This window comes from Macrotis lagotis, chromosome X (assembly GCF_037893015.1).
Source record: "Macrotis lagotis isolate mMagLag1 chromosome X, bilby.v1.9.chrom.fasta, whole genome shotgun sequence".
In the NCBI taxonomy this organism is placed as follows: domain Eukaryota; kingdom Metazoa; phylum Chordata; class Mammalia; order Peramelemorphia; family Peramelidae; genus Macrotis; species Macrotis lagotis.
The window spans coordinates 438,842,513-438,861,604 of NC_133666.1; the positions used below are offsets into that span (position 1 = coordinate 438,842,513).

The 19,092-nt window shown below is 36.6% G+C and overlaps 1 protein-coding gene across 6 annotated transcripts in view; it reads left to right on the plus strand.

The window, feature by feature from the left end:
* The window catches only part of CCDC178 (coiled-coil domain containing 178), a 674,385-nt gene that overhangs the window by 127,991 nt on the left and 527,302 nt on the right, over positions 1-19,092 (plus strand). The window lies entirely within an intron of this gene.

Sequence of the window (19,092 nt, forward strand, 5' to 3'; positions counted from 1 at the left end):
TCCAGGCCTCTCTGAGTTGGGGGTCTTTCCCTTCCAGGAATTTTTCTATGGATCCACCTTTCATTATGCTAAGACCTTGAGTTGGGGGGGGGCTGGTTCACCTGGGCTTAGGATCACTAAAGGCTTTACTGAGTGCAGTTTCTCTGGAGTGTCTGTGACCTTGGTTGAGAGGCCTTCTCCCTTTGCTTGAAGGGAGGAGCTGGTGCTATTGAATTCTTCTGCCTTCAATCAATGGTGGACTTTACCCTGGCCTGAGGTCATTCCCCAGCTGGGCTGGTTATTCTGCTCACACACCTGGGCCTGAGGCAGAAGTAGTTTGCTTTTGTTTGTTTGGGAAGAGGCCTCAATGCAATGGAGGCGTGGAGTCAGAGTTTCTCAGACCTGATGAGCCCAGGGATTGTGTCCGCAGTGTTCCTGTACTAGAACTCTCCCCCCAGCCCTGTCCCCAAGCTCCAGGGGGACAGCACCAACACCAGTGCCTCTGCTCCCTAGTTGACTCAAGACCCTGCCATCTAGCACTACTGCTGATCCAGCAGGTCTGGCTCTCAGGCCCTCAGACTCCCAATTCCAATTCAGCTGTTAATCTGACTGATCCATGGCTTATTCTCCCTCTGAGCCCAGACTCACCCACCCGAATTTGGCCAAAGCTGCTGAGGGAGACAAATCCTGAGGTAGATGTTCTTTCTCCTAGCTTTTCTTTCTGGGTTTTGTGGATCAGATTTCTTTTAAGAGGTTTGTTTCATGTGATAGATGGGGAAGAGATCAAGAGACTTTAGAACTGTGCCTGTCTTATCTCCGCCATCTTGACTGAAAGTCCGTAGGATTTCTTTAAAAATGAGGTCAAAGGGGTGGCTAGGTGGTGCAGTAGATAGAGAACTGGCCTTGGAGTCAGGAATACCTGGGTTCAAATCCAACCTCAGACACTTAATAATTACCTAGCCATGTGGCCTTGGGCAAGCCACTTAACCCCATTGCCTTGAAAAAAATCTAAAAAAAAATTAAAAAATAAAAATGAGGTCAAGGCTCTTTTCCTGATCATGACTTTCAGGTATCCCAATAATTTTTAATTTATCTTTCCTTATTCTGTTTTCCAGATCCATTGTTTTTTTCAATGAGATGTTTCACATTTTCTTCTAATTTTTCATTCTTTTCGTGTTGAAGTATTGTGTCTTGACTTCTTGTAAAATCATCAGTTTCCTTTAGCTCCATTCTATATTTGAAGGATGTGTTTTCCTCAGGGAGCTTTCTTATCTCCCTTTCTATCTGGCCAATTCTGCTTTTTTTATATAGGCAAAAGGGCTTAAGTGGCTTGCCCAAGGCCACATAGCTAGACAATTATTAAGTGTCTGAGGTCAGATTTGAACTCAGGTACTCCTGACTCCAGGGCTGGTGCTCTATCTACTGCGCCACCTTGCCCCCCCCCCCCCCATTCTACCTTTTAAAGCATTCTTTTCTTCAATAACTTTTTTGAACTGCTTTATCCATTTGGCCTATGCTGGTTTTTAACATGTTATTTTCTTCAGCATTTTTTTCATTGACTAAACTGCTGACTGCTTTTTCATGTTTTTCTTCTCTCTCATTTATTTTCCCAATTTTTTCTTCTATCCCACTTACTTGATTTTCAAAATCTTTTTTTAGCTCTGTTACTGCCTGAATTCAACTTCTGTTTTTCTTGGAGTCTTTAGATGCAGGAACTTTTACTTCCTTATCTTCAGATTGACTGTTTTGATCCCTCTTGGGATCATAGACAATGTATTTCTCAATGGTGCTCCTGTTTTTTCTCTGTTTACTCATTTCTTTCTCCTGTGTATGGTTTTGGGGTGCTTCCTGAACTGAACTTTTGAGTATTATTGGAACACCCACTTTGGGTTTTTTTTTTTGGCACCCCCCCCCACTAGGACCTTTATTCCTCCAAGGGCATATGTTCTCTAGTCTGTGCTTTGACATTTAGATGACCACAATCACTCTCTTCTGCCCTGGAGCTGTGAGGAAGAGCCTTGCTATCTTAGTATGGAAGGCCAAACTGCAACCTGGATCTGAGTGTGGGCAAATAGCAGAATCCTACCCCAGGGAGAGCAGAGAGATTTTTGCTCTGTCTCCCCTGACTGTCTGTGGGCTGTGCTGGAGGTTCAGGCTGGTTTCCCCTGATTCTCACTGCAGGTTCTGCAGCTGGTGCTCCTTACTCCACACTCATTCTAGTGTAGCAGAGTTCTCTCTCTCACAACCCCTTCAAACTGTTGCCGGTGATCCCCGGGCTGGGATGAGTTGAGCTGCAGCCATGGTTTTTTCCCAACGCCAGTCTCTGTGAAACACACCTTTGCTGCTGAATTTCTAAGTTATTTTGGACTGGTAAAATATATCATTCAGCCCCTCTCTCTGGGTTCTGCCCCTCTAAATTTTGTCTAGAGTCATGATTTGTTGGCTTTCTGTAGTTTGAGGAGGAAGGAGTTTCTAGGAAATGTTTCCTTCACACCAACAACCTGGTGAATTATTTCAATATATACTCTCCTCTTTGCCTCTAAACTATTTGGGTAATTTTCCTTTATAATTTCTTGAAATATGATATCTAAATTCTCCTTTTTGAACATGACTTTCAGATTATCAATAACTCTTGAATTCTATCTTTTAAATCATTTTTTTCCAGGTCATTTTTTTTGAAATGTTTTAAAATATTTTTTTTTCACTTCTTTTAACTTTTGTTTGTTTCTTGACATCTCATGGAGCCATTAACCTACACTTGATAAATTCTTATCAGAGGAGCCAATAACTCCATGTTTTCTTCAGTGAGGCTTTGTACCTCTTTGAGAGGTACAAATTATGATTTTTAAGGAGTTGTTTTCTTCAGTATTCTTTTGTGTCTCTTTTACCAAGCTATTAATTAACTTTTCATAGTTCTCTTTCATTGCTCTCATTTCTTTTCCCAATTTTTTTTCTCTCTTGCTCATATTTGATTTTTTTTGGGGGGGAGGGAAGGGGGGTGGAACTAGAAATCACTTCTTTTTGTTTCTAAGTGCTTTCTGCCATACTATATTTTGTGCTATCAAAATAATTTTCATTTTACAATATGATAGTTAAATTCTTTAAAATTAAAAAAAATTTATTTAAAGTTTTGAGTTCCAAATTCCATCCCTTCTTCTTCTTCCTTTGTATTTTTCAATAATTTTCTTGATATGATTGACCTTTTGTTCTTCTATATGAGCTTTGTGTTATTTTTCTAACTCTATAAAATAATTTTGGTAGTCTGATTGATATGACACCAATTAAGTATATTACATTAGCTAGAATTCTTATTTTTATTATATTGACTCAGTCTCCCCATGAGTAATTTATTTTTTCCAATTGTTTAGATCTCACTCTGTTTATAGTGTGAAAAGTGTTCTGTAATTGGGTTCATAGATTTCCTGTGTTTATCTTGGCAAAAAGACTCCCAAGTATTTTATATTGTTTACAGCTATTTTAAATTGAATTTCTCTTTCTGTCGCTGCCAGATTATGTTAGTTGTGTAAATAAATGTTCATGATTTATGTGGGTTTAGCTTATATCTTTCAACTGTATTTAAGTTGTTAATTATTTCAAATAGCTTTTGAGTTGATTCTCTAGGGTTCTCTGATTATACCTTCATATCCTCTGCAAAGAGTGATCATTTTGCTTTCTCATTGCCTAACCTATATCTTTTGATTTCTTCTTCTTCTCTTATTGCTATAGCTAATATTTCTGTTACTATATTGAATAATAGTGATGACAGCAGGCATCCTTGATTTGCTTCTTATTGGAAAGCTTTCTAGCTCATCCCCATTACAAAAAATGCAGGTGGTTTTAGATAGATACTTCTTACCATTTTAAAGAACACTCTCTTTATTCCTTTGCTTTCTAGTGTTTTTAATAGGAATGGGTACTGTATTTTGTCAAAAACTTTTTCAGCATCTATTTTGATAATCATATTTGTTATTGATATGGTCAGTTATGTTGATAGTATTCTTAATATTGAACCAACTCTGAAGTTTTTGTATAAATCGTACCTGGTCATAGTGTTTGATACTATGTGATATATTGCCATAATCTCTTTGCTAGTGTTTTGTTTGAAATTTTTGCTTTGCTATCCATTAGGGAAATTGGATTTTTTCCCTCTGTTTTAGCTACTCCTGATTTAGGTTTCAACACCATATTTATGTAATAAAATGAGTTTGGTAGGACTTCCTCACCTATTTTTTTCCAAATAGTTTATATATTATTGGAAATAATTATTATTTAACTGTTTAGTAGAATTCATCTGTAAATTCATCAAGCCCTGGTGATTTTTTTCTTAAAAATTTAATTAATGGCTTTGTTCAATTTCTTTTTCTTTTTTTCCTCCAATTTTTAAATATTTTTTTATTTAAAAGTTTTTGTTACAAATTCTATTCTTCCCTTTGTCCCTCCTATAAGTCCTCTTTAAGAAGCAAGCAATCATATATAGGTTATACATATGCACATTAATTATTTCATACAATAAGACTCAAATAAAGGGAAAAATGTGAAAATATGAAATATGAAAAATATGTGAAAAAATACCATGATTCATTCTATGTTCAGTCTATGTTCTTCCTCTGGAGGTGGATAGTATGTTTTATCATGAGTCCTTTGGATCATTGTATTGCTGAGATAGCTAAGGCATTCAGAGTTCTTCATTAAACAGCATTGCTGTTCCTGTATACTGAGGTGTACAGTGTGTTTAAGGAAGACCAGAACCTTGGTGTGAGGGCTGCTGAGCCCTTTTCAGGGTCTAACATTCAACTGTGATTCCTAGAAGCTGTAACATGCACAGCAGTCACACCCTGGTAAACCATTTCAGCAGATGGACTAAACCAGGAAGTCTCAAACTCATTGGTGAAGAGTGGGGGGGTAGCTTCCCCAGGCATGTGAAGTCTTCAACTGGTGGAATGGGAAGAAGAGAACAATTTATTCCAATGACCATGAAGCCAGCTGAAGCACGTGCTGTGGAGCATATCGAAGATGCCAGGGTCATCCACTGCATCTAGAAACATCACCAGTTGTCTTGTCTCTGTTATGCTATGTTGGAAACAGCAATAGCAATGGTCACCTACAACTAAAGACATGTACATCTCATGAATTTCTCATCACAAAAACTGTCTTCTGTCTAAACACAATAAAACTTTCTAGATGTACCCCCACAACAAGCATTAGCATCTAATAGACTGTGATTGTAAGGAGAAGAGAAAGACAGGATGTGAGAGTGACAAAGGAAATGTGTGGTGCAGAGTGCTGGGCTAATCTTAGATGCATCCTCTCTAAGTTACATATGCATATTCAGCCAAAGTCATGGCCCCAAGGCAAAATGAATTCTAGAAGAATTAATTCCAAGAGATTAGAGTGTCTCTTTGAGTGGAAACAGTTTGTTGTTAAGGTGGAGAGAAAACTGAGCCAACACACAGTTGGCACCAGTGTAGCAGAGAAAGAGTGGGTAGCTTTCAGCGATCTGGTGTACAGCCTGCATTTGTTTATCTGGACCAGAACATTAGCAAACAGCAAGTCTGATTTGATGAAAATTATGGGGAAATACAGAAGTTGCTAAATGAAAAATGAGAACTCCACAGGGTTTACCAGAAGGATAGTTCTTTCATTTCTAAGAAGGCAGTATTTAATGCCATCAGAACAAAGGACAAGCAAAGCTTAGAGACACAGGACCCTTGGCTCACTAACAAAGCAGATGAAATTCAATTTTATGCAGACAGTAAAAAACTAAAGTGCTTTTATGATTCCCTGAAGGCTAGTTATGGGCTGAAGACATATGGTGCATCTCAACTACCCAGTGGATCACATTGATTAATAATAGGGACATGATTCTAGAGAGATAGACTGAAGACTTCCATAGTGTTCTTAACAGGCCATCATCAATTAACAGAGAAACCATTGACCATTTACCTCAAGTTGAAGTCAATCAGTCCCTACCTGAAGTTCCAATTGAATAAGAGGTTTTGAATGCCATTAGGTTCCTTTCAAGAGGCAAAACACCTAATGCTGATTCTATTCCACCAGAGATCTACAGGGGTGAGGGTGGGGTGCGGTGGGGGGTGGGAAGGGGGTCCATTGCTGATCCAAAAACTGAATGAAATTTTCCAGTTAATATGGCATAAACAGGTTATCCTCCTAGAATTCAAGGATGCCTCCATTGTCCATCTCAATAAAGGCAAAGGGAATAGATTGTCTTGTGACAATCACAAGTGTATTTCTCTTTTAGTCACTACTGGTAAGATTCTTGTCAGAGTCCTTCTCAATAGGTTGATCCTTCACCTGGAAGATAGCCAGTGTGATTTCAAAAAGGATTGAGGAACAGTCAACATGGTGTTTGTTGCCCAATAACTCCAGGAAAAATACCAGGAACAGAGCAGAGTATACAACATTTGTAGATCTGATCAAGGTCTTTGAATCTGTCAGTCATGAGGGTTGATGGAAAATTGTGTCAAAATTTGGTTGTCCAGAGAAGTTCATCAGTATTGTAAATCAGTTCTATGATAACATGCATGCCTGGATTCTAGATGGTGGATGATGCTATAGAGATTTCTAAGTCACCAATGGAGTGAAATAAGGATGTGACCTTGCTCCCATACTTTTTAGCATGATGTTTTCAGCCATGCTATCAAATGCCTTCACTGAGGATGAACATGGCCTCAAGATTAGCTACTGCACTGATGACAAATTCTTCAACTTGAAAAGGCTATAAGCCAAGACCAAAGCAGAGGGAGTTTTGCTGCATAATCTGTGCACTTGTTGCAGCTTCTGAAGCTGAGATTCATCAAAGTATGTATCAATTCTCTACAGCTTGTGCTAATTTTGGTCTGACAACACCAAGGATATACAGGTGGTCTATCAAGCAGCACCACACCATCCATATGTGGAATCATCAATTACAGCAAATGGAGAGGTTTTGAGTACTGTGGACAAGTTCACTTACCTTCCAAGTGTCTTTTTTTTATTTGAAGATCTTTTCCCAATTTATTTTTTTTTTACCATTAGAAAAAGGCTTTCTCTTCTTCATTGAGAAGCAAGGTATTTTTTGTCTAGGATCCTTGCTTGTTTCTTTGTTTCAGTTAAAATTCTTTCCCCAAAGTTACCCAATTCCATTTTCCCCAGTTTTTTCCCTGTATCCTGCATTCAAAGTTTTTCTGAGTTATAATTCTCTTTGTCAGAGCTAAATAATCCCAAGTAACTCCCACAAAGTTACATTTATATTTTAGTTTTACTTAGATTTCTTTTTTAAATTTTTATTAAAGATATTATTTGAGTTTTACAATTTTCCCCCAATCTTGCTTCCCTCCCCCCACCCCCCACCCCACAGATAGCACTCCGTCAGTCTTTAATTTGTTTCCATGTTATACCTTGATCCAAATTGGGTGTGATGAGAGAGAAATCATATCCTTAAAGAGAACAGAATTCTCAGAGGTAACCAGTTCAAACAATAAGACATCTGGGGTTTTTTCCCCCGAATTAAAGGGAATAGTCCTTGTACTTTGTTCAAACTCCACAACTCCTTATCTGGATACAGATGGTACTCTCCTTTGCAGACAGCCTAAAATTGTTCCCAATTGTTGCGCTGATGGAATGAGCAAGTCCTTCAAGGTTGAACATCACTCCCATGTTGCTGTTAGGGTGTACAGTGTTTTTCCTGGTTCTGCTCGTCTCACTCAGCATCAGTTCATCCCTCCAGGTTTCTCTGAAATCCCATCCCTCGTGGTTTCTAATAGAACAATAGTGTTCCATGACATACATATACACAGTTTGCTAAACCATTCCCCAATTGAAGGACATTTACTGGATTTCCAATTCTTTACCACCACAAACAGGGCTGCTATAAATATTTTTGTACAAGTAATGTTTTTACCCTTTTTCCTCATCTCTTCAGGGTATAGACCCAGTAGTGGTATTGCTGGGTCAAAGGGTATGCACATTTTTGTTGCTCTTTGGGCATAGTTCCAAATAGCTCTCCAGAAGGGTTGGATGATTTCACAGCTCCACCAACAGTGTAATAGTGTCCCAGATTTCCCACATCCCTTCCAACAATGATCATTATCATTCCTGGTCATACTGGCCAATCTGAGAGGTGTGAGGTGGTACCTCAGAGAAGCTTTAATTTGCATTTCTCTAATAATTAATGATTTAGAGCATCTTTTCATATGGCTATGAATTGCTTTGATCTCCTCATCTGTAAATTGCCTTTGCATATCCTTTGACCATTTGTCAATTGGGGAATGGCTTTTTGTTTTAAAAATATGACTCAGTTCTCTGTATATTTTAGAAATGAGTCCTTTGTCAGAATCATTAGTTGTAAAGATTGTTTCCCAATTTACTACTTTTCTTTTTATCTTGATTACATTGGTTTTATCTGTGCAAAAACTTTTTAATTCAATGTAATCGAAATCATCTAATTGGTTTTTAGTGATGTTCTCCAACTCTTCCTTAGTCATAAACTGTTCCCCTTTCCATAGATCTGACAGGTAGACTAGTCCTTGATCTTCTAATTTGCTTATAGTATTGTTTTTTATGTCTATGTCCTGTAACCATTTGGATCTTATCTTGGTAAAGGGTGTGAGGTGTTGGTCTAATCTAAGTTTCTTCCATACTAACTTCCAATTATCCCAGCAGTTTTTATCAAAGAGGGAGCTTTTATCCCGGTGGCCTGACTCTTTGGGTTTAGCAAACAGCAGATTACTCCAAGTGTCTTTTCCAAGGAGGTACACATTGACAATGAGGTTGGCACACACATTGCCAGAGGTAGCTTAGTATTTGGGAAGCTCGGAAAGAAAGTATGGGAGAGAAGAGGTATTAGTCTGAATACCAAAACTGAAGATCTACAGAGCCATTGTGCTCTCCTTATTACTATATGTTTGTGAAACCTGGATAGTGAAATCAGCACCATGTCAGGAAACTGGATATCTTCCATTTAAATTGTCTTGGGAAGATTCTGAAGAACACTTGGCAGGAGAAGATACCAAACACTGAGGTCTGTTCTTGAGCTAAACTGCCTAGTATTCCAACATTACTACAGAGAGAACAATGACCGAGACACATTGTTAGCATGCCAGATGTACACTTAATAAAAAAAAAAAAACTATTCTATGAAGAAGTCTCACAGGGCAAGTGCTCACAAGGGGATTAGAAAAAGTAATACTGAGACACGCTGAAGGTCTCATTGAAAAACTTTAGAATTGTTGGTCCAACATGGGAGATTCTGGCACAAGACTGCCCTGCATGGCATGCCCTCATCAGTGAAGGTGTTGAACTCTATGAGGAAGGCAGAATTGAAACATCTCAAAGGAAACATGATATCCTTAAGTTTAGAGTACCCAACCCAGGTTTCACATGGACTATTTGTGTCCAACCTGTAGGAGAGCATCCTGAGTTAGAATTGGTCTGATCAACCACAGTCAGAAGCACTATAATTTGTCTGAAACATAGTGATGTCAATTTTGGTATTCTTTGATAAGGAAGGACAAGAACCAATCAACCCACTGTATCTACATATCACTTATCTGGTTCTTTTCACTTCACTGTGCATTGGTTCATATATATCATTCTAAGTTTTTTGATTTTACTCCACTTGTTATTTCTTACAGCACAGCAATATTTCATTACAATTATATATCACAGCTTGTTTATCCATTTCTTGTTTGATGGAAATTTTCTTGATTTCCAATTTTTAGGTAAAACAAATAGAACTGTTTTAAATATCTTTACACAAATAAGTCCTTTTCCCTTTTTCAGGAAGTTTTTAGGATATAGACTAGGAGTGATATTACTAGATCAAAAGGCATGCATAGTCATAGTTATCAGGTGATCTTCTGAATGTTTTGATCAGTTCACAACTCTACCAACTGTCCATTAGTGTTCCAGTTTTCCTACATCCCCTTCAACATTCAAGACTTTTTGTTTTTGGTCATATTAGTCACTCTGATGATTATGAAGTAGTACCTGAGAGTTGTTTTAATTTGCATTTCTCTAATCAATAGTGAGTTGGAGCATTTTTTACATATGACTATAGATAACTTTGATTTCTTTGTCTGAAAACTGCCTGTTCATATTGTTTGATCCTTTTATCAATTGGGAATGATTTGTATATATATATATATATATATATATATATATATATATATATATATATACATATAAATTTGACTTTCTATGTACTTGAGAAATGAAGCCTTTATCAGTGATACTTGTTGCAAAAAATTTTCTCCCAGTATTCTGTTTTCCTTCTAATCTTTGTTGTACTAATTATATTTGGGCAAAAAACTTTGTAATTTAATATAATCAAAATTATCTATTTTGGAGGGGTGGCTAGGTGGCGTAGTGGATAAAGCACCGGCCCTGGAGTCAGGAGTACCTGGGTTCAGATCCGGTCTCAGACCCTTAATAATGACCTAGCTGTGTGGCCTTGGGCAAGCCACTTAACCCCATTTGCCTTGCAAAAAAATCTAAAAAAAATTATCTATTTTAAATTTTGCGATGTTCTCTATATCTTCTTTAGTCCTAAATTCACTCCTTATCCTTAAATCCAAAAGATAAATTGTTCCATGGTCTTTCTTAATTCATGTTATCACCCTTTATGTGTAAATCATGCACTCACTTTGACCTTATCTTGGTATATAGTGGGAGATGTTAGTCTTTACTTAGTTTCTGCCATATTGTTTTCCAGTTTTTCTAGGAGGGTTTTTTTTAATTTCATGAGTTTTTTCCTAAAAGTTTCAGTCTGGTTTTATCATATATTAGATTACTATGGTCAATTACTATAATGTAATTTATACCTTAACTATTCACTGATCCATCATTCTATTTCTTAGCCAGTACCAGATTATTTTGATAATTGTATATAATTTGAGATCTGGTAAGCCTTCTTTTGCATTTTTAAAATTTTCATTTTCAATATCTTGATGTCCTTGAGCTTTTGTTTTTTCCAGATTAATTTTGTTTTTATTTTATCTAATTCTATAAAATACTTTTTGATAGTTTGGCATGATACTGAATAAATAGATTAATTTAATTGCCATTTTATTATATTGACCCAGCCTATGGGTCATATGTTTATGCCCTATTCCCTCTTTGCCCCTACTTTTTCTTTCTTCACAAATGTTTTACTTCTGATCACTGTCTTCCCAATATACCTTCCCTTTTATCAATTCATCCTCCCTTTTCTTTTATCATTATCTCCAATTTTTCTTTATACATTATAATAGATTTCTATATCCATCTGAGTGTTTCTGTCATTCCCTCTTTGAGTCAATTTTGATGAAAGTAAGGTTTTCGACTCCTATCTTCCTCTAAATATTAAATTAGCTTTTTCATGCCTCTTTTATGTGAGATAATTTACCCATTCAGTCTCTCTGCTTCTTCTTGCTTTGTAATTTTCCTTCTCATCTCTTTATTTTGTTTTTTGGGTATCATTCCATTAAAGTCAACTTATATCCATACTCTCTGCCTACATATACTCCTTCTGATTGTTCTTATAGTAATGAAATTAAGCTACAAATAGCTTGCCATATAGAAATATAAACAATTTAACCTTATTGAATTTATTTCTTTTACCTTTTTTATGTTTCCTTTGAGTCTTATATTTGAAGAAAATTTTTTATTCAGCTCCAAGTCCTCTATTTCATTAAATGTCTATTCTCCTTCTCTCATTCCCAAAAATTATATGCAATTTTGCTGGATTCTTGGTTCTAGTCCTAACTCCTTTGCCTTTTGGTGATCATATTCCAAGCCCTTCAGTTCTATAATGCTGAAGCTACCATATCTTGTACAATCCTGATTGTAGCTATACAGTATTTGAATTGTTTATTTTTTGGTGTTTTCAATTCTTTCTCCTTGATCTGTGAGCTCTGGAATTTGGCTTTGATATTCCTGGGAGTTTTCATTTTGGGATCTCTTTCAGACGGTGATTGGATTAGTGATTCAATTTCTATTTTGCCTTCTGGTTTTAATGCATCAGGGCAATTTTCTTGGATAATTTCTTGAAATATGTTGTCCAGGCATTATTTTTCTTTTCATCATGGCTTTCAGATGAACCAATGAATTTTATATTTTCTCTCCTGCATCTATTTTCTAGATCAGTTGTTTTTCCAATGAGAAATTTCACATTTTCTTCTATTTTCTAAAACTTCTTTGATTTCGTTTTATCATAGCTTTTATTACATATTTTTAAGGGATTATTTATTTTCTTCAGTGAGCTTTTGTCCTTTTTTTCTGTTAGGCTAATTCTACTTTTTTTAAAGGGGTCTTGCAATTGGGTTGCTATGATAACAGAGCCTGGTCCTGGAGGAGAAATTTTGTTTCTGATCTGCCTGATAGTGGGGGCCCCAATGTTGGACTGCTATGGAAACAGGAACTTTCTCCTGGTAAATTCTAAGTGTGGGTTATCCTGTGGGTCAGCCCATGGTGAAGGTTCACTACTGGTTAGCAGTGAGGTCAAGGCATTGATGGTAACTTGTTCTGGGGGAATGGGGTGACTGAAGTGGGACCATGCTGGATTGTAAAGATTGCTCAATGGTTTAGGGGTATGTTGATTAGCAGAAAGGTGGGACTTTGTTAGTATATTGTCTGAGTCTTGCTGCAACTCCCCACTGCACCCCTGCATCCCTCCTTCTCAGGTACATGCTGTGAAGGAGCAGCTGGTGAAGCAGAACTGAGTCTTTACTTCTACCTCACTTGCTGCCCCCTAATCTCCTGTGAAGCTGGCTGCTACTACTCTTGGACCTTACTCCAAACTCATTCCAATGAGACAGATAATTCTTACCAGACTAGAAAGCTGCTTCCCTGCTCCTAGATCACTTTTGTGGAAGTTTTCTACTTATCTGAGTGAAATTTGGGAGGGCTTCATAGGGTTCTTTCCTCATTTCTCCAACATGGTGCTAGAATCCATCTTTCTTGATTTAAAACATTTTTTACTGTTCTTTTATTTTTTACATTTTTAAATTATTATTATTGTAAGGAAATGGGGTTAAGTGACTTGCCCAAGGTCACACACTTGCCCAAGCTAAGTACCTATTAAGTGTCTAAGAATGGATTTAAATCCAGCTCCTCCTGACTCCAGGGCCAGTGCTCTATCCACTATACCACCTAGCTGCCCCTTTTTCTGATCTTTTAGCAAATCTTTTTAAGTTCTTCTAGAAATTTTTTGTTGGGCTTGTGGCTAACTTATATATTATTTTGGATCTGTTGTTGTTAGATCTTTTCAAGTCATTTCCTTTTGTATTTGTTTTTTTTTTTCTTATTTATCCTGCCAAAAATCTTGAAATTGGACTTTATGGTAGATTTTACAATGCTCACCTAGGCATGTGGGGAGAGGGAATATGACTGGTTTGAGCTTCTTTAGTCCCATCTGGGAATTTGAAGGTTTTTAGTGCTTTCAAGTGAGGTAATCTGGTAAGAGGTCTAATCACTGACCTCCTGGTTTGTACTCTGGACCTTGTCTAAGTAGTGTGGGAGCTTCCTTCTGTCCTGGAACTGAAAAATAAGGTTAATAGGTAAGGAGCTACTCAAATATGTTTGATGATTTGCCCAGTGGTAGTATGGAGGTCCCCAAGAATCTTTTTCTGATTAAATATTATTAGTTTCCTTAATGTCCATATATTGAATGGACCCAGTGCCCTGATGCAGCTGTAGTTGCTGCCTCTAAGGTCCATAAATGGTGCTGCATCCTACTCTATGGGTTTTGCTCCCAGCTTGCCTCTACTCCAATATCCACAGACCTTTTTTTTTCCCTATGCTGCCCTGGGCTGGAAAAATGAATCACTGTGACTTTTTGTTGTTTTTCCATCCAGAATTAGATTTGGTGGTTTTTTGGTGGTTGCTCTGGGGAAAATTAGGCTGTTATGCTCTTACATTCCACTATCTTGACTTTTCTCCTTTAAGTTTCATTCTCTGATGTCTTATTGCTCTGAAATAATCATATATTGTCTAAATTCCCCTTCATTAACATATGCAGGTCATTACTGTTTGTCATTGTTAAATTTGACCATTACATATCGTGGAGTTTTTGCAAATCTGGTAGAGATAAAATTGTTAGAGATTTTTTTTATCATTGTTGATTCAATATTTTTAACTTGTTAAATACATTTTAAAATGGTGATAAAAACTCTAATTTTTAGTAGGTTTTCATTCAAATTCCATCTTTCATGAATTTAATTTCCCTTTCAAGTCATTCAAGAGTTTATTTCTGCTGTTTTGTACTGCGGACTAGGATTTGATCTTTATCAGTATTGATTCACTGTCCTTCATAATATAAATTTAATAGTATTTTGTATACATTTCAAGTTTTCATTTCTCCTTCTTTTTGGTTTTAGGATCCTAGCTATCTGTTTTCTCCTAGAATTTTATAGAGACTTTTACTCTTTACACCTTTTGAGTTTCAGACTTTTTTTTTTTTTTTGCAATCCGTTTAGGATATTTTCTGGCCCTCATTCTTTGCTGGAGAGTAGGTAGATCCCTGAAGTTAGACTGCAAAGTTCTTCAACCTCTTTGGGAGTGGAGAAAGCATTGAACTTAAGAACTTAAGAACTAGATAGGACTGTCTTCTTCAGGCCCAATATAGCAATATAGCAATCTGTTGGAACCTCCTCTGATTCATTCATTGCTCTCTTCCCTTCTTCCTCTTGGCCTGGCAGAATTGAATCCTGTTGCTTCTTCCAAGGCCAACACAAGGTAGATTCTGTTCCAGCAGAGCCACTCTGGCTCTATGGAGGTCATAAGTGTTCACCCCTCTTGTATTTGGACTGTCTTTAGCTGGGCAGAATCAGTATTTGAAACTTCTTTTGGATGGGTGAAGGAAGATGTTTTGATAGAGTCAAGAGGTCAAGAGTGTCCATAGTTGAACTTTTTGTCAAGGCCATGAGTTAGCTTGTTCTTCTGCAAAAGAAGCATGAAGACTGGGAGGAAAGTGATTCTGAGTAGTACTTCAGGGATTTGAGCTCTATGTTGTTAAGGATTTACCTGATCAGCCTTTTATTTTTCTCCTCTGGATTTAGCTATCATTATTCTATATCTGATACAAAAAAAAATCCATTTTCAGGAAAGGGTTAAATTTTCAAGAGGATTAGAGAATGTGACTGATTTGCTGTCTTTTTGGTCAGATTACCCCAATACTACTGATGCTGAAATTTTAAAGTTAATTTTCAATACTGAGTCTTGTCAAAAATTTTCTAATATTTTGGAGACTTTTTTAGTAAAAATTAAATACACACACACAAAAGTATATAAGGTACGATATACATAAAACATTTTAGATTAGTTTAATAGCTAATGGACTAATGTTTCTTATGTATATGATCTGATCATATCACAGAACTACTCCAAAAGTCCTAGGAAGCCATATATCCTTCTGGCTCATAAGAAATATTACCCAGAGACAGTTAAGTGATGTGGATAGAACACTGGCTCTGGAATCAGGAGGACCCAAGTTCAAATCTAACCTCAGACACTTACTGCTTACTTAAGTATGCAATCTTGGGCAAGTAAATTAACCTCATTGCCTTACAAAGCTAAAAAAATTACACCCTTCACACAATTTCTATTTCTATTTAGCAAAATCCTCAAATCAGCACATTTGACAAAATTTCTTATCTACTGTGAATGTGCTGAATGTGCTTCCTTTTCAGTTCTTTTTTTTCTTTTCTCTAAATTGGTCTAGAAATAGTTGTTTATTGGCTTGAAATTTTGATTCATCACATTGTTCATGAGTGTTAAGCATACCTTATAACTTCCTGAAGTTAGTTGCTTTTTTGGTAGTAATCTGCTTGAATAAAAAAAAAAAAGAGAAAAAAAGAGGAAGAAAAGGTAAACCTAATATTCCTTCTTCAGCCTTATGGGATAGTGAACAATTCATTTGACAAAAGACGATTGAATATTGGTGTCACTGGATATGAGTTCAAATTCTGATTGAGACTATCCAATGACCCCATGTAAACCACTTCACTTCATATATAAAGTGAAGAAGCTTGGACAGTTCTCTTCCCATTCAAGTTCTATGATCCAGTCACCTATTTTTTCCTGCTTTATCACTGTCTCCCTAGTAAGAGTAAAAATAATTTTTATAGCAATGTAACATAAAACAACATGAGATAATTATTAGTTCTAGTCTTGCTAGAGAGGCAGTGTGATACAGTGGATGGGGAACTGATACAGAAGCCAGGAAGACTGGGACCCAGGGCAACCACTTACACTTAGTGGTTGGGGGATTCTGGTTCATTCTCTAAGGCTTTAAGTTTCAGAGAAGGTACTGACTTTCATGGGCATAGGGAATTTCATCACTCAGAAAGTTCCTTTCCCAGTGAAGTCATAGGTCTAGCCCCTTTCTCTATTCCAATGAATATATACCTTTTATCATTCAATAAACATTTATTAAGCATCAATAATGTAGTAAAAGTGGGACATACAACAAAAGATAAAAGATAATTCCTGAGAAGTCCACAATCTATTGGTGGAAACAGTAGCAAACTGTTATACAAAAAAGTCATATACAGGATAAATTGGAACTATTTAGCAAAGGGAGGGCACTAGTATTAAGGGGGATCTGGAAAAAGTTTCTTTTAGAAGATGAGTTTTTAGTTAAGAATTGTAGGGAACCTGAAAGCAGAGATGAAGAGGGAGAGTATTCTACGCATGGTCCTCAACTTTTCTTATACTTTTACAGCCACACATGAATGCTGGAAAAGCCATAGTTATGATTACATAGACCTTTGTCAGCAAGGTGATGTCTCTGCTTTTCAGTATGCTGCCCAGATTTGCAGAGCTTTCCTTCAAAGGAGCAAGTATCTTTTAATTTCATGACTACAGTCACCATCTGCAGTGATCTTTGATATATAATGTGAAATCTGACACTGCTTTAATTTCCCTTTCTCTTTTTCCTACCCCCCCATTTGCCAGGAAATGATGAGACTAGTTGCCAAGAGCTTAGTTTTTGGATTATTAATAGAGAATTTCATATTTAATCCTGGACATGATAGGGGTCTGGGGGTTTATTGAGGGGGGGCTGGCATGGGATTGATCATATGATCAATGATTTTATTGATTTTAAAGTTTTAAAAAGTGAAAACTTTACACATAAAAAAATTAGAATTATAGAATGTTGGTGCTAAAAACCCTCTATTAAACACCCTAAAATTGCAAATAGTTCTTTATCTTTTTTTAATTTATATTTTTTGCCTTCTAGTACTCATTGAAAATAAGGCAAATAGATAAGGGATTGCTGAAATTCCTCATCTCAGATCATATTTGAACATTATTTATTTTTTTATCTTATTGATATGGGTGCTTCCTCCCCTGGTGCTACTCATATTGAGGGCTTCTTATCTTTTGCACTTCTTGCTCAAGTCCTTCCATAGTTATCCCAGAAAATGCCTACACAAGAACCTAAATTCTTTCCTTTAGGTCTTTGAATATTGCACTGCACCAGTGCAATACTCAATTTATCCATATGTTATCTCTAATTCTTGCCTGTTTCCTTTCTGATATAATGACATATTTTATGACACTTGTGCCCCCACACTGTTGCTTGTAATCTACTGCTGTTTGTGCACATTTGCATTTGTCCTTTTAGGTCATTTGCAGATTGATGTTTCTCCTTATTGTGACTCTATTGAGTTTGGATCTCTTCTTTTGTTATCAAGAATTCTTTCCTCCTTTAGTTGCTTTGCATCTCAGTTTTTTATTATTCTGCTAAGTGGCACAGGGCCTAGAGTCAGAAATACTTGAGTTCAAAATACCTCAGAACTTCCTAAGGGTATGATTTTGGTCAAGTCATTTTAATTCCTCTTGTTTCAGTTTCCTCATCTGTAAAATAAGCTGGAGAAAGAAATGACAAACCACTTCAATATCTCTCCCAAGAAAACCTCAAACAAGTTGGATTCAATCCAACAAAGACTTGGGTTGAAGTGACTGAACAATTCACTCTGCTATGGCTTGTTCAATCCCACCTTCTGTCTCAAAGATGGTCTCTTAGTTTTTTTGATGACCTTGGTCTATGTGGTCTCCTTTCTTTCCAAACATCCATAGTTCCTATTTTCACTTGATAGACTCTTTATGGTAGATGTGGATAAAAGTCTCATTTGTAGATGTGGATGAAAGTCTCATTGAATGGGCAGGCAGACATTTATGGGTAGGGATCTGTATAACAGGAAGGAATGCAAGCTAGATCCCAGACAATGAATTACTTGAAGTGATTGCATTATTCAGGTTCACTCTACATATTTTTATTTCCTGGAACCAATTACTACATTTTTGGTTGTTGTTCAGTTGTTTTTTCAGGTGTGTCTGACTCTTTGTGATCCTTTTGGGGATTTTCCTGGTCTAGATTCTGGAATATTTTGCCATTTTCTTCTCTAACTACTTTTAGAGATGAGGATCCTGAGGCAAACAAGTTAAAGTAATTTGTTAGTAAGTTAGTAAGTGTTAGAGGTTAGATTTGAACTCAAGTCTTCATGCCTCTAGACCCTGCCCTCTATTATGCCACCTAGCTGCACTTCACTTACTGTATTTTATTTTAATTATAATTTTAAATAGAGTGAACTCAAATATATAACTATTTCAGATAATTGATTATTTCTAGGGTCCTAGCTGTGCCACATCAGTGAACATTAGTATATTAGGAGTGTTTTAACATTTCATAATTTGAATCATTTGAATACTGTGTTATATTCTGGTTTATATTTTCCCTTTAATTGTTAAGTGTACGTAAATAAGTGTTTTTCAACATACTTCTCTTGTATCTCCAAATGAGTGGCACATGTGTTCAATAAACAATTGTTGATTTGAATTTGGGGTCTACATCTCATCAATCAATTAACTATCAAGCACCTACCAAATCTCCTTAGTACAGAGTCCATTGTGCTAAGACTTAGAGATACAAGAACAAAAATAAAATAGTTCCTGCCTTCAGGTAATTTACATTTTATTGGTTGAGACAACATGTACAGATATCACTACATGCAAAGAACCCTTCCAAATCAAATACCAGGCATCCATGGAGGGGAAGGTACTAGTTGCTGGAGGGTCAGGAAAGACGTTTTGCAGATGGTGACTTTGGAGTTGTGTAGAAATATAGGAATT